This window comes from Ranitomeya imitator, chromosome 7 (genome assembly GCF_032444005.1).
Source record: "Ranitomeya imitator isolate aRanImi1 chromosome 7, aRanImi1.pri, whole genome shotgun sequence".
Taxonomy (NCBI): domain Eukaryota; kingdom Metazoa; phylum Chordata; class Amphibia; order Anura; family Dendrobatidae; genus Ranitomeya; species Ranitomeya imitator.
Window position 1 is genome coordinate 69,556,018 of NC_091288.1, and position 16,436 is coordinate 69,572,453.

Here is a 16,436-nt window from a genome sequence, read left to right on the forward strand (position 1 = left end):
CAATACAACATATAAAATAAGTGCTCACGCCGAAAACTGTGCTCAAATAAAAAAATGGTTTGATCTCACCAATTATGGACAAAGGGTCCCCATGCCAATGAAGAAGGGTCCCCGGGAGGGTCCAATAGTTTTGCGGTAGAGATATAGGGGCGGGGGACCTATTTCCTAAACCCCTGTCGTGCCCCAGTAATGACTCCTGTCCTCACAAGGACAGGCCCAAATCAGTCCCACTATGGACACCCTCCACAAAATATAAGATGTAGATAGCGCCTCCCTACGCGTTTCTTCAGCTGACTCACTCAATTTTTGTTAGCAGACAGCACACAGGTCTGCCTCTATTTGGGAAGCCGTACAGCCACTGCGTATAGGCTCTGCTCGTTTGGACTGTTAACTATTAGCTATGGACTTGTTAGCTGTATCTGGGCCAGTTGGCCATTGAAAACTCCCCTGATGAATCTCCGCGATTGGAGAAGAAACGCGTAGGGAGGCGCTATCTACATCTTATATTTTGTGGAGGGTGTGCCCAGTCACACTCTTCTCATATTTTATTTGCAAACTTTTGTTAACTTTCCTTTTTTACAAACTACATTATTACATTTCTTCAATATAAAAAAATCTCATAAATACCTGCAGTGTTAATTAACAGTCACTGCTAGGGATGAGTGAACCTGAACAGCAAAGTTTGGAGTCCGTACCAGACAACTAATTTCCGATAACACACCCCGAACAAGAATTTTTTACTGTACGGCCAGTTTCCTGTTCGGGTTCACTCATCTAATAGTGCTTGTTGAAAGACTGCAGTTCAGCCAATCAACAAGCTTTAAGAATATGGACACTTACAGAGCCATCACAGCCATACCAAGTAATGGCATGGCTGTGATTGACTGATGCACCACGTGTGACCAGGCCTATATAAAGGCCATATCACAAGTGCTGCCATCTTTCTGCTCTTGTTAGTGTATGAATAGGATGTAGCTAAAGTGTGGGACAGATTCTGTGCACGTTGCAACTCACATCAGTTGGAGTACTGTGCCAAGAAGCTGCTGTGTGTACTCTGTAAGCCATATCTGTGGGAATACTGTACCAAAAGCTTTTGTGTGTACTCTGCCACCCATATCTGTGGGAGTACTGTGCCTTTAAGATGCTGTGTGTACTCTGCACCTTCTTCCTATAGAGTACTGTCCTTTTAAGCTGTTGTGTGTACTCTGCCCCTTCACATGTGGGAGTACTGTGCCTTTAAGCCCCTGTAAGTATTGTGCACCCCCACCTGTGTGAGTACTGTGCCTTAAATCTGCTCTGTATACTCTGCACCCCCTGCCTATAGGAGTACTGTACCATTAACCTGGTGTGTGTACTCTGTCCTCCCGTTTGTGAGAGTACTGTGCCTTTAAGCCACTGTGTGTTTTATAGTAGTCTTGGAAATAAATAATTGGCATCAGCCATCTCATTGTCATTTCTAGGCAAAATAATTTTCCTGGACCGGCTCTAATTGACACACCTGGACCTGGGTGTTTATAGACTCCCAGTCTGCTTCAGGGAGTTACCAGTGAAATTTACATTTTTCCCTTGTGAAGGCTTGGAGCTATAGCAGTCGGCTTACTTCCTCTCTGGTGCTGTTGGAGGACATTTGATGTTACCTCTCTGAGTCTGTTCAAGATGAGTTGCTTACCCCTTGTTTGTCTCCCTTCTTCTCTTTAGTGTACAGTGGGGACTGACTAGCGCTCACCCACCTTTCCCTATTCAGTGCCTAGCTCCAGAGATATACAAAGCTTAGGTTCCTGCTCGGCGATTGGTGTGGAACCAATATAGGGACAGTAAGGGAGGCAGGATGCAATTAGATCTGCCTAGTGGACTCCACTCGTCCTTTCCCTAGCATTTGGGCTTCCTTCCCCTCTTCACCTCATGTTGCACTTAGTCTTCCCACACTGCGTGACAGTTCAGCTTTCCATCCCTAAACCCTCAATAGATAGAGGAAATACCCCCCCCCCACAGCCACCTGCGAGCCATAGTTCTGAATTAAGGCATTTCCAATTTATTGGCCTTTGAAATGCTACCATTCCAGCTGGTGGAGATGGACAGTTTCAAAAAAATTATGGCAGTGGCTGTCCCTCAGTACATTGTTCCCAGCCGCAACTAGTTTTCCAGACAGGCTATCCCTGCCCTACACAAACATGTTGTGGACCAAATCAGGTGTACACTTCGCAAAGCCATCAGTGGCAAAGTCCATTTAACCACCAATACCAGTAAGCATAGTCAGGGACATTACATCTTCCTAACTCCCCACCAGGTAAATGTAGTGGCAGCTTGGACTGTTGTGGAAGGCGTTCTAGGTCATGTCCTACCACCACCTAATATTGCTGGATGTTTATCTGTCCAGGTTGCCTCCTCCTCCTACTCTGCTTCCTCCACTACTTCCTCATCTGATCACAAGAAGACCTGTATCACCAACTTTAGAACAGCCAAGGGGAAATAACAGCAGGCTGTTCTTAAACTCATCTATTGGGGAGGACAAATCCCACAACATGAAAGAGCTGTGGACTGGGATCAAACAACAGACATACTGTATCAGTGGTTGGTGCCAGTGAACCACAAGCCCGGCCTGGTAGTATGCGATAAAGGCAAAAGTGTCACACCAGCTCTGGGCCTAGCCGGTTTAACACATATAACTTGCCTGAACATGTGTTGAGCTTGGTGGTTCAAAGCTTCCTGAAACCCTACCCACACATGTCGGAGCTGCTGCTGAAAGTGCTGGCAGTGTGTGTGCACTTTTGGTGTTCTCACCCTGCTGCTGGTCGCCTGTGTGCGCTGCAGCGTCACATCTATCTTTCCACTCACCAGCTGATATGCGACCTACCAACAAGGTAGAACTCCACCCTGCATATGCTGGAGAAACTGTGCGAGCTGCAGCAGGTATTAGTGGATTTTCAGCTGCAGCACGCACGCTGAATGTGTTGCGTGTTGCGCTGCTTCAAATATTTCATTAACATAGCCAATGCTGATGACGCAGTGAGGATCTTACCACATTCCTATCCTGAAGACAGCTGATGTGTATTGTGAATAGTGTTATACGTTTTATGCATTTAATGTGTATGTGTATAATCCCTATTTAATATGTTATGGTAATGTGTAGATTAGTTGGCAAATGCCGAAACCCCATGATAATGTATAAGGGCAAGTGTTTATGGATGAAAGGAAGCAATGACTATTAGTAATATATGGCAGACGATAGGAAATAGATAAGAAATAGTTAATGTTAGGTACAGGGCCACAGATGGGTGGGGGTAGTGTTAATAAAAGGAGAGGTACTTCCTGGTTATAGGTGGTTAGAAGTAGTGGAAGGTGTAAACCAGTTGTTCATAGAGTTCAAGTGCAGTTGGGCTGCTAGGGCCAACATGGGCCTATCACTCAGGGAAGAGTATTGCCATACAACTCCTCCCCGTGGATCCATTAGTCGGGCCACAGATCCTCAAAGGCAAAGGATAATGTAGTCTGGGTGCACTGCTATCGTTGGAGAGGGAACCCTAGAGATAGTGGAGACTGCAGGAGGCGGGATATTCCATCGTGAACGAGTGTTAGGAGCTGAAGTTATGTCCGGTACCTGAGGAAAACACTAACCTGTTGTGCCCTATCCCACATGATTCACTGTAATAACCGTGAATTGTTCAGTAAAAGTTTGACTGTTGAAAAGCATTTGGTGGAGAATCAGGGCTTATTCACACCGTTATCAGACCTTTCGTCCACACATGGCTAAGAGGGTGGGTTACTGTCCCAACATTGGCCAGGTACCCAACTGTACAGCCAGTGGAGAGTTTGGGAGGATGATGAGGAGGAGGAGGAACAACCATTTTCAGAGCAGGGTGACACAAAGATCAGCACACGGGCATCACTGATACGTGGCTGCGAGGATACATATTACCCAGACGACATACCTCCCCGTGAGGACAGCTTGTCGTTACCTATAGGCAGCCTGTCACAAGTGAGCCAATACATGCTGCGGTGCCTGCAAAATGACAGCCATGTTGCCCGTATTATTACCAGTGCAGATTACTGAGTGGCCTCCCTGCTGGATCCCCGCTTCAAGGACAACGTACCATCATTACTTCCATCCCTGGAGAGGGATCACAAAATGTATGAATACAAGCACATGCTGGTAGAGAAACTACTAATGGCTTTCCCACCTTACAGCAGGGGGTCAGTGGAACAATATGGCAGAGGAGGAGGGAGGAGGAAATCACCAACACAACAGGGGCACTGCCAGTATCTCAGAAAGCAGGGTTAGCAAGGCCGAAATTTGGCAAAACTTTATGAGCACACCACAAAGTCCAGCATCACCATGCAATAGCACCAGCATGTCAGCTTCTGTGGGGGACTGTGCTGTTATGAAAGGCAATTCAGAATCACAATGGACATGGAGGTCAGAGCACATACAGTGAACTGACATTAACCCAAAATAATAGAACGAGCTCTGAGACGTGGGAACTCTGCAGACCGCAATCCCTAAGCCTATCAAACCACACTAAAGGTAGCCGTGGAGCGCTCCTGACCAGAACCTAGGCGCCTCGTCACAGCCTGAGAAACTAGCTAATCCTGAAGATAGAAAAATAAGCCTACCTTGCCTCAGAGAAATTCCCCAAAGGAAAAGGCAGCCCCCCACATATAATGACTGTGAGTAAGATGAAAACACAAACATAGAGATGAAACAGATTTAGCAAAGTGAGGCCCGACTAGCTGAACAGAACGAGGATAGGGAAGATAACTTTGCGGTCAGCACAAAAACCTATAAAAACCACGCAGAGGGGACAAAAAGACCCTCCGCACCGACTAACGGTACGGAGGTGGTCCCTCTGCGTCTCAGAGCTTCCAGCAGGCGAGAAAAACCAATAAAGCAAGCTGGACAGAAAAATAGCAACAAAATAACACAAGCAAAACTTAGCTTTGCAGAGCAGCAGGCCACAGGAATGATCCAGGGAAAAAACAAGTCCCACACTGAAACATTGACAGGAAGCATAGATCAAAGCATCAGGTGGAGTTAAGTAGAGAAGAAGCTAACGAGCTCACCAGATCACCTGAGGGAGGAAACTCAGAAGCTGCAGTACCACTTGGCAGACACAATTACTCCTTCCTTGAGGATACACGCCGGCTCAGATAAACCCGGAGAGTCGGGTACAAAACTCCTAGACAGAGCATCCGCCTTCACATTTTTAGAGCCCGGAAGGTACGAAATCACAAAGTCAAAACGGGCAAAAAACAACGACCAACGAGCTTGTCTAGGATTCAAGCGCTTGGCAGACTCGAGATAAGTCAAGTTCTTATGATCAGTCAATACCACCACGCGATGCTTAGCTCCTTCAAGCCAATGACGCCACTCCTCGAATGCCCACTTCATGGCCAGCAACTCTCGGTTGCCCACATCATAATTACGCTCAGCAGGCGAAAACTTCCTGGAAAAGAAAGCGCATGGTTTCATCACTGAGCAACCAGAACCTCTCTGCGACAAAACAGCCCCTGCTCCAATCTCAGAAGCATCAACCTCGACCTGGAACGGAAGAGAAACATCTGGTTGACACAACACAGGGGCAGAAGAAAAACGACGCTTCAACTCTTGAAAGCTTCCACAGCAGCAGAAGACCAATTGACCACATCAGCACCCTTCTTGGTCAAATCGGTCAATGGTTTAGCAATACTAGAAAAATTGCAGATGAAGCGACGATAAAAATTAGCAAAGCCCAGGAACTTTTGCAGACTTTTCAGAGATGTCGGCTGAGTCCAATCATGGATGGCTTGGACCTTAACAGGATCCATCTCGATAGTAGAAGGGGAAAAGATGAACCCCAAAAATGAAACCTTCTGCACACCAAAGAGACACTTTGATCCCTTCACAAACAAAGAATTAGCACGCAGGACCTGAAAAACCGTTCTGACCTGCTTCACATGAGACTCCCAATCATCCGAGAAGATCAAAATGTCATCCAAGTACACAATCAGGAATTTATCCAGGTACTCTCGGAAGATGTCATGCATAAAGGACTGAAACACTGATGGAGCATTGGCAAGTCCGAACGGCATCACGAGATACTCAAAATGACCCTCGGGCATCTTAAATGCAGTTTTCCATTCATCACCTTGCTTAATTCGCACCAGATTATACGCACCACGAAGATCTATCTTTGTGAACCAACTAGCCCCCTTAATCCGAGCAAACAGATCAGATAACAATGGCAAGGGGTACTGAAATTTAACCGTGATCTTATTAAGAAGGCGGTAATCTATACAAGGTCTCAGCGAACCATCCTTCTTGGCTACAAAAAAGAACCCTGCTCCTAATGGTGACGATGACGGGCGAATATGCCCCTTCTCCAGGGATTCCTTCACATAACTGCGCATAGCGGTGTGTTCAGGCACGGACAAATTAAACAATCGACCTTTTGGGAATTTACTACCAGGAATCAAATTGATAGCACAATCACAATCCCTATGCGGAGGTAGGGTATTGGACTTGGGCTCATCAAATACATCCCGGTAATCAGACAAGAACTCTGGGACCTCAGAAGGAGTGGATGACGAAATTGACAGAAATGGAACATCACCATGTACCCCCTGACAACCCCAGCTGGACACCGACATGGATTTCCAATCTAATACTGGATTATGGGCTTGTAGCCATGGCAACCCCAACACGACCACATCATGCAGATTATGCAACACCAGAAAGCGAATAACCTCCTGATGTGCAGGAGCCATGCACATGGTCAGCTGGGTCCAGTATTGAGGCTTATTCTTGGCCAAAGGCGTAGCATCAATTCCTCTCAATGGAATAGCACACTGCAAGGGCTCCAAGAAAAACCCACAACGCTTAGCATATTCCAAGTCCATCAAATTCAGGGCAGCGCCTGAATCCACAAATGCCATGACAGAATATGATGACAAAGAGCAGATCAAGGTAACGGACAGAAGAAATTTTGACTGTACAGTACCAATGGTGGCAGACCTAGCGAACCAATTAGTGCGCTGAGGACAATCAGAGATAGCATGAGTGGAATCACCACAGTAGAAACACAGACCATTCAGACGTCTATGTTCTTGCCGTTCAACTCTGGTCAAGGTCCTATCACACTGCATAGGCTCAGGTTTAAGCTCAGGTAATACCGCCAAATGGTGCACAGGTTTACGCTCACGCAAGCGTCGACCGATCTGAATGGCCAAAGACATAGACTCATTCAAACCAGCAGGCATAGGAAATCCCACCATGACATCCTTAAGGGCTTCAGAGAGACCCTTTCTGAATATTGCTGCCAGCGCAGATTCATTCCATTGAGTGAGCACTGACCACTTTCTAAATTTCTGACAATATACCTCTATCTCATCCTGAGCCTGACAAAGAGCCAGCAAATTTTTTTCTGCCTGATCCACTGAATTAGGCTCATCGTACAGCAACCCAAGCGCCAGGAAAAACGCATCGATATTACTCAATGCAGGATCTCCTGATGCAAGAGAAAACGCCCAGTCCTGAGGGTCGCAGAGCAAAAAAGAAATGACGATCCTAACCTGTTGAATTGGGTCACCAGAAGAGCGAGGTTTCAAAGCCAGAAATAGTTTACAATTATTTTTGAAACTCAGAAATTTAGTTCTATCTCCAAAAAACAAATCTGGAATAGGAATTCTCGGTTCTAGCAAAGAATTCTGAACCACAAAATCTTGAATATTTTGAACTCTTGCCGTGAGCTGATCCACACATGAAGACAGACCTTTAATGTCCATTGCTACACCTGTGTCCTGAACCACCCAAATGTCTAGGGGAAAAAAAAGACAAAACACAGTGCAAAGAAAAAAAAATGGTCTCAGAACTTCTTTTTTCCCTCTATTGAGAATCATTAGCACTTTTGGCTTCCTGTACTGTTATGAAAGGCAATTCAGAATCACAATGGACATGGAGGTCAGAGCACATACAGTGAACTGACAATAACCCAAAATAATAGAACGAGCTCTGAGACATGGGAACTCTGCAGACCGCAATCCCTAAGCCTATCAAACCACACTAAAGGTAGCCGTGGACCGCTCCTGACCAGAACCTAGGCGCCTCGTCACAGCCTGAGAAACTAGCTAATCCTGAAGATAGAAAAATAAGCCTACCTTGCCTCAGAGAAATTCCCCAAAGGAAAAGGCAGCCCCCCACATATAATGACTGTGAGTAAGATGAAAACACAAACATAGAGATGAAACAGATTTAGCAAAGTGAGGCCCGACTAGCTGAACAGAACGAGGATAGGGAAGATAACTTTGCGGTCAGCACAAAAACCTATAAAAACCACGCAGAGGGGACAAAAAGACCCTCCGCACCGACTAACGGTACGGAGGTGGTCCCTCTGCATCTCAGAGCTTCCAGCAGGCGAGAAAACCAATAAAGCAACCTGGACAGAAAAATAGCAACAAAATAACACAAGCAAAACTTAGCTTTGCAGAGCAGCAGGCCACAGGAATGATCCACGGAAAAAACAAGTCCCACACTGAAACATTGACAGGAAGCATAGATCAAAGCATCAGGTGGAGTTAAGTAGAGAAGAAGCTAACGAGCTCACCAGATCACCTGAGGGAGGAAACTCAGAAGCTGCAGTACCACTTTCCTCCACAAACGGAAGATCCCAGAGAGAATCAGCCGAAGTACCACTTGTGACCACAGGAGTGAACTCTGCCACAGAATTCACAACACTGTGCCCCATGCAGTGTGGGTGAAACTTGTTATCAGGTTGTTTTGGGGGTGCAGTGCCCCATGCTCTGTGCGTGAAATTTGTTATCAGCTTCTGTGGGTGTACTGTGCCCCATGCTCTGTGGGTGATTTGTAAGCTGCTCCTATAGGGGTATTGTGCCTCATGCTTTGTGGGTGAAATTTGTTATCAGCATCTGTGGGGGTACTGTGCCCCATGCTCTGTGGATGAAATTTCTAACTGGACTGGTGGTAGCAAACCTCAGGCTCTGTGAGGGCACTGTTAATTTTTTTTATATTATTCATTTATTTCCTATTTTACCATGATTGATATGGTGACAGAACCCCTTTAAATTATTTCTTTTTCCACATTTGTTTGCAGGGAAATTGTCCAGCTCTTACCCCCATTTTTATTCCTTTTGCAGCCCCCTAGCCCTTACTCCAACCATTTTACAGCCATTTTACAGCACTGAAGTTCTAGTCCCCATTGACTTATATGGGGTTCATTGATCGGGGTCAAGTTCTGTTCCCGAACCGGCCTTTTTAAACAGTCCTGCTGAACTCGGCGAACCCGAACATCCACGGTTTCACTCATCACTAGTCACAGAAAATTTGAAATATGCAAGCATGTTAATTAGTGATGAGCGAGTGTACTCGTTGCTCGGGCTTTCCCGAGCACGTTCGGGTGGTCTCCGAGTATTTGTTAGTGTTCTGAGATTTAGTTTTCCTTGCAGCAGCTGAATTATTTCCGACTACTAGCCAGCTTGATTATATGTGGGGATTCCCTAGCAACCAGGCAACCCCCACATGTACTCTGATGAAAACAAAATCTCCGAACACTAACAAATACTCGGAGATCACCCGAGCATGCTCGGGAAAACCCAAGCAACGAGTACACTTGATCATCACTAATGTTATTTTATAGAGTGGATGTTGCAGTGGATTTCATCCTTTGCAATACGTAGCATGAAAATGTGCAGACAATCCACATCATTTCCTCTGTAGATCTGGGAACGTACCCTAGGATTGGTGTAAAGGCCCCGTCACACTTAGCGACGCTAAAGCGATCCCGACAACGATACGACCTGTCAGGGATTGTTGCTGCGTCGCTGTGTGGTCGCTGGTGAGATGTCAAACAGTGAGATCTCCCCAACGACGCAGCAGCGATGCGGCGACCTGTAGCGACCTGTACAACGATGTCACATGGCAGCTATTTCATGACGATTCAGACCTCAATGAGGGACGTCCTGTCAACGAGGTCGTTGGTAAGGTGTCAAACACAGCGATGTGTGCTACCCAGCGGGACCTCAACGATCAAAAAAAGGTCCAGGCCATTCCGACACGACCAGCGATCTCACAGCAGGGGCCTGGTCGCTGCTACGTGTCACACATAGCGAGATCGCTACTGAGGTCGCTGTTGCGTCACAAAACTTGTGACTCAGCAGCGATCTCGCTAGCGATCTCGCTTTGTGTGACGGGGGCTTAAGATCTGGAGGGCTTTTTTGGTTCCTTTTATCCCAAACAATGTATCACTCATAGGTATGGTAGTGAAAATGTACAATAAGCAATACACATTATGTACTGTACACAGCTCGTATTATACAAGTAAAGCAATAAAATACTAAACTATTAATAACAAATACATGTTTATTAGAAAGTTCTTTGGATCACCAGTAGCAGAAAGTTGAGTGTTCATATACTTTAAATCAAGATATATAGACTTATCCTACGGAGCTAGCAGTCTCATTTTCTAATAGCAGAAGTCATCCGGCTATAATGATGAGACAATGCTTCTGGGTCTCAAACCATATTTTCTGACTCAGAAGGCAATAGATTAATGACCGGGCTTGTCCTGTGACTCCACATTGTGCAGCTCGGAGACTGTCAGTGTTATATAACAATGAGTAATTGGTATTTTAACACAGATTCTGGCAACAAGTGAAATGTTTAAACACATGGAGCCGAGGTCTCGCTGCGGGGGGTGTGAAAAGGATTCCTTTTGGTCCAGCAAATCGCTAGTGTTTATAGAAAAAGCGCTAGACTCTTTGTTGCCGAGCTGTCCTTACACATTAAGACAGTGATGACTCAATTGTGTTCGCTTGCAGCAGAATTCCAAGGAAATTACACTCCTTAACAGAAATCACAGATATTCTTCACTGCCGTAATACAATACTGGAATATGAGATTTAGCATTAAACTCATTGCACATGCAAAAAAAATGATCTAAATTCTAAAAAATAAAAGAGGTAAATGTTGAACAAATTCATGCTTAAGAAATCAAGTCCATTATGAATTTTGCAAAAATTAATTTTTTTATTTTTTGATTTGCAGAAATTCAAGAAAAATGGTGTCTGGTTGCATTTTGAGGACCAGGAAGGAATTGAACTTGGGCGGGAAATTCAATTTGCATCAAATAAATTTGGTGGGAATGGAATCTGCTGGGAAGGGGTTATATAAATTACTATACTGGGCTCTTTTCAGCCCTCTTCATACCTCTCCCATCACTGCCGGTCCTCCGTAACCATGTGTGGTGCAATGCACATCATTATTGAGGATGTGGTGCCGTGTGAATAATGGCTCAGAAATAGGAGGAAAAGAAGAAAGACAGAGGAGCCGATCAGAGAACCAGTGAGGTATGAGGAGGGCTGAGAAGAAGTGAATAAAAGATTTTTTGTTTATTTCCTTCTATGGTCAATTTGCATTCAATTTAACTGATGCAAAGTTTAATTTCCTGTCCAATTTCAAGCGAATCTGCCAAATTTGTATTTCAACAAAACAATTTATCTCTAATAGGCATATTTATATATGTATATAACTATACAGAGGGTGAAATGAGCACTGAACATGATGCCAATATTCTAAGTAAATATAGTTCTAAAGGTGCTCTTGACATGAAATTCTCACCAGATGTCTATAACAACCTATCCAATCCACACAGGCAAAGAAATAAAACCAAAGATGTCCGTAAATTACGTTATGTGCAGTAATGAGAAATGACACAAAGGAAAAGTATTGAACACACTTCCTGAAATGTATTTAATACTTCGCACAAAAGCCTAAGTTAGTGTGACTGTGAATTGATTGAGCCGTAATATACTGCGGTAACAGAACCTTATGACTGCTTTTTTAAACAAAGTGCAAAAAAGAGGGACAGTATTAAACCCCTCATTGCTAATTGTGCAACTAAAACCGAATTCAAAGGGTGTCACTGAAAGTTTAATTGCTGCATTTTGAGATGAGCAAACTTATTTGAATTTTTTAAGGGAAATCTCCATAACTCTGAAGATTAAGCACAGCGGTTTACCTACCACACTGTGCTTTTTCACTAATATTATATTTTTAGTCTGCTTTATTGTTCTAGTAATCTAATATTAGACAGGTACACACGTCACCTTAATACAGTGGCCATTTGCAGGTGGTTGCTTTTGAGATGTGATTTTCCCCAGATTTCCTGGTCACATCCTGTTTTCTATGGTCTTGTAATTAAGCTTTTTTTATTATTTTTAATCATTAATATACCTGTTTCAAATGCCTTTTTTAATTTTAATAGTTTGGTTGAAGGGGACGGGTCGTCAAACATTGTCCTACCTAGCATTTTTGGTTGATGTCGTATTTTTTCAGGGTTGGTTAAGTTTGTCAACATTGTTAAAAAAATTAATTAAATGTTATACTTGTGGCCAAAATGTAAGCTAAACTAACCGTGGCATGGGCAATGGATGTGGTAGTGATAGAAAAGATCTAATATATAAAGCTGAATGTGTGTGTGTGTATGTGTGTATGTTCGGGATTGGCATCTGCACCGTCGCAGCTACAGCCACAAAATTTTGCACAGTCACACGTCTGGACCACGAGAGCGTCATAGGCTATGTTGTGACGCAAAATTTTAACCCTGCACTTTCCAATTCACCAAAAAATTTTGCCCCTATCTACATAATGGGGAAAAAGTGAAAGGAAAAGTGTTGGGAGGCAAATTGACAGCTGCCAGATGTGAACAAGGGGGAATTAAAGAGTGAGAGCGATGGCGCCAAAGAGTATATACTGTACAGTTGCTAAGGTGGGGCCCCGACATGGGATACTCACCACACACGAGGATATGAACACACACACAAAATGCGCCACACACTACCATGTGCATACACCAACCTCGCCACATAAAAGTCGAAACACAAAAGTCACCACTCGAAACTCGCCACGCACAAAATTCGCCACATGCAAAACTCGCCACATGCAAAACTAAGCTCACGCAAAACTCACCTCATGGAAAACTCGCCACACGCAAAAATTGCACACGCGGAAAAATTGCCACATGCACAAAAGTTGCAACACATGCAAAAGTTGCCTCACAGAAAACTTGCACATACTCAAAACGCACCACACATAAAACTTGCCACGCGCAAAACTTGCCATGCGCAAAACTTGCTGCATACAACTTGCTACACTAACTTGTCACATGCAACTCGACACACAAAAAGTTGCTACACGCACGTCGCCACACAAAACTCATCTCTCAAAAGTCGCTACATGCATGTCGCCACATGCAACTCAACACACAAAACTTGACACATAAAACTCGCCCTAAAACACACACAAGTCTGGTATTATCCTTCAAAAATAAAAATCTGCTTAATAAGCAGACAAACTACAAGAGCAACAAATGTACCATATAGGAAATATGGCAGCTGTCAGTCACATGACCTGTCTATTATGTGTATGTGTGAGCTAATATATACTGCCAGGGGGAGGGCTTCCTTTTGGCTGGGGATTTATCAGGTTGCCAATTTAGCTTATAGATACTGAGGTAAAAATACTGACCAAATAACGTATGAACGAGGTCTAATACAGAAGGATATGACATACAGGTACATACTATGTACAGGGGAGATAACACACAGATATATACTATATACAGGAGCAGATGACACACAGGTATATACTATATACAGGAGGAGATGAATTACAGGTATATATTATATACAGGAGGAGATGACATACAGTGGGGCAAAAAAGTATTTAGTCAGTCAGCAATAGTGCAAGTTCCACCACTTAAAAAGATGAGAGGCGTCTTTAATTTACATCATAGGTAGACCTCAACTATGGGAGACAAACTGAGAAAAAAAAATCCAGAAAATCACAATGTCTGTTTTTTTAACATTTTATTTGCATATTATGGTGGAAAATAAGTATTTGGTCAGAAACAAACAATCAAGATTTCTGGCTCTCACAGACCTGTAACTTCTTCTTTAAGAGTCTCCTCTTTCCTCCACTCATTACCTGTAGTAATGGCACCTGTTTAAACTTGTTATCAATATAAAAAGACACCTGTGCACATCCTCAAACAGTCTGACTCCAAACTCCACTATGGTGAAGACCAAAGAGCTGTCAAAGGACACCAGAAACAAAATTGTAGCCCTGCAGCAGGCTGGGAAGACTGAATCTGCAATAGCCAACCAGCTTGGAGTGAAGAAATCAACAGTGGGAGCAATAATTAGAAAATGGAAGACATACAAGACGACTGATAATCTCCCTCGATCTGGGGCTCCACGCAAAATCCCACCCCGTGGGGTCAGAATGATCACAAGAACGGTGAGCCAAAATCCCAGAACCACGCGGGGGACCTAGTGAATGAACTGCAGAGAGCTGGGACCAATGTAACAAGGCCTACCATAATTAACACACTACGCCACCATGGACTCAGATCCTGCAGTGCCAGACGTGTCCCACTGCTTAAGCCAGTACATGTCCGGGCCCGTCTAAAGTTTGCCAGAGAGCATTTGGATGATCCAGAGGAGTTTTGGGAGAATGTCCTATGGTCTGATGAAACCAAACTGGAACTGTTTGGTAGAAACACAACTTGTCGTGTTTGGAGGAAAAAGAATACTGAGTTGCATCCATCAAACACCATACCTACTGTAAAGCATGGTGGTGGAAACATCATGCTTTGGGGCTGTTTCTCTGCAAAGGGGCCAGGACGACTGATCCGGGTACATGAAAGAATGAATGGGGCCATGTATCGTGAGATTTTGAGTGCAAACCTCCTTCCATCAGCAAGGGCATTGAAGATGAAACGTGGCTGGGTCTTTCAACATGACAATGATCCAAAGCACACCGCCAGGGCAACGAAGGAGTGGCTTCGTAAGAAGTATTTCAAGGTCCTGGAGTGGCCTAGCCAGTCTCCAGATCTCAACCCTATAGAAAACCTTTGGAGGGAGTTGAAAGTCCGTGTTGCCAAGCGAAAAGCCAAAAACATCACTGCTCTAGAGGAGATCTGCATGGAGGAATGGGCCAACATACCAACAACAGTGTGTGGCAACCTTGTGAAGACTTACAGAAAACGTTTGACCTCTGTCATTGCCAACAAAGGATATATTACAAAGTATTGAGATGAAATTTTGTTTCTGACCAAATACTTATTTTCCACCATAATATGCAAATAAAATGTTAAAAACACAATGTGATTTTCTGGATTTTTTTTTCTCAGTTTGTCTCCCATAGTTGAGGTCTACCTATGATGTAAATTACAGACGCCTCTCATCTTTTTAAGTGGTGGAACTTGCACTATTGCTGACTGACTAAATACTTTTTTGCCCCACTGTACATGTATATACTATATATAGGAGGAGATGACATACAGGTATATACTATATACAGGAGGAGATGACACACGTATATACTATATACAGGAGGAGATGACATACAGGTATATACTATATAAAAGAGGAGATGACACATAGGTATATAGAGGAGGAGATGACATACAGCAGGTATATACTATATACAGGGGAGATGACATACAGGTATATACTATATACAGAAGAGATGACATACAGGTATATACTATCTACAGGAGGAGATGACACATAGGTTTATACAATATACAGGAGGAGATGACATACAGCAGGTATATACTATTAACAGTGGAGATGACATACAGGTATATACTATATACAGGGGAGATGACATATAAGGTACCTTCACACATAACGATATCGTTAACGATATCGTTGCTTTTTGTGACGTAGCAACGATATCGTTAAGGAAATCGTTCTGTGTGACAGCGACCAACGATCAGGCCCCTGCTGGGAGATCGTTGGTCACTGAGGAAAGTCCAGAACTTTATTTCGTCGCTGGATCTCCCGCTGACATCGCTGGATCGGCGTGTGTGACACCGATCCAGCGATGTCTTCACTGGTAACCAGGGTAAACATTGGGTTACTAAGCGCAGGGCCGCGCTTAGTAACCCGATGTTTACCCTGGTTACCAGCGTAAAAGGGAAAAAAACAAACACTACATACTTACCTACCGCAGTTTGTCCCCGGCGCTCTGCTTCTCTGCACTCTTCCTGCACTGGCTGTGAGCGTCGGTCAGCCGGAAAGCAGAGCGGTGACGTCACCGCTCTGCTTTCCGGCCGCTGTGCTCACAGCCAGTGCAGGAGGAGTGCAGAGAAGCTGAGCGCCGGGGACAGACAGCGGTAGGTAAGTATGTAGTGTTTGTTTTTTTCACTTTTACGCTGGTAACCAGGGTAAACATCTGGTTACTAAGTGCGGCCTTGCGCTTAGTAACCCGATGTTTACCCTGGTTACCCGGGGACCTCGGGATCGTTGGTCGCTGGAGAGCTGTCTGTGTGACAGCTCTACAGCGACCAAACAGCGACGCTGCAGCGATCGACATCGTTGTCGGTATCGCTGCAGCGTCGCTGAGTGTGAAGGTACCTATAGGTATATACTATATACAGAAG

General features: G+C 44.3%; 1 protein-coding gene across 2 annotated transcripts in view; it reads left to right on the plus strand.

The window, feature by feature from the left end:
- ERBB4 (erb-b2 receptor tyrosine kinase 4) overlaps positions 1–16,436 on the plus strand; it is a 1,426,503-nt gene that overhangs the window by 1,147,989 nt on the left and 262,078 nt on the right. The window lies entirely within an intron of this gene.